Source organism: Mustela putorius, unplaced genomic scaffold (assembly GCF_011764305.1).
Source record: "Mustela putorius furo isolate JIRA1106 unplaced genomic scaffold, ASM1176430v1.1 tig00000997_pilon_pilon_pilon, whole genome shotgun sequence".
NCBI classification, from domain to species: domain Eukaryota; kingdom Metazoa; phylum Chordata; class Mammalia; order Carnivora; family Mustelidae; genus Mustela; species Mustela putorius.
Window position 1 is genome coordinate 887,501 of NW_025421527.1, and position 521 is coordinate 888,021.

Sequence of the window (521 nt, forward strand, 5' to 3'; positions counted from 1 at the left end):
TAATAATTGTCTTAGGAAGAGAAGGATAATTGACGCTTACTCATTGCAGGCTGCCATTCTAAACATCTATTAACTCATTTGAGAATTATAATTATCGTCATTATTCCTTTTCACGTATGAGGAAACTGAGACAGAGAGTCAGGATTCAAAAACAGGCAACTCCGCAGAGCCCCTGCCTCACAGCTGTACTATGTCGCCAGCCTGAGTGGCTCTGGCCAAGCTAATTACACATACCATTCCAGTAAATGATCATTGTGTAATAGAGAAAACAGACGTATAAAACCCTCAGACAATATTTTTTAAAGATTATATATATATATATATATATATATAGAGAGAGAGAGAGAGAGAGAGAGAACCCCAAGCAGACTCCCTGCTGAGCTCAGAGCCCCATGGGGAGCTTGATCCCACCACCTCAAGATCACCACCGAAGCCAAAATCAAGAGTCAGATACCCAACTGACTTAGCCACCCAGGTGCTCCACAGTTAATATTTTAAAGGCTGGGGAGGGGGGATGTATT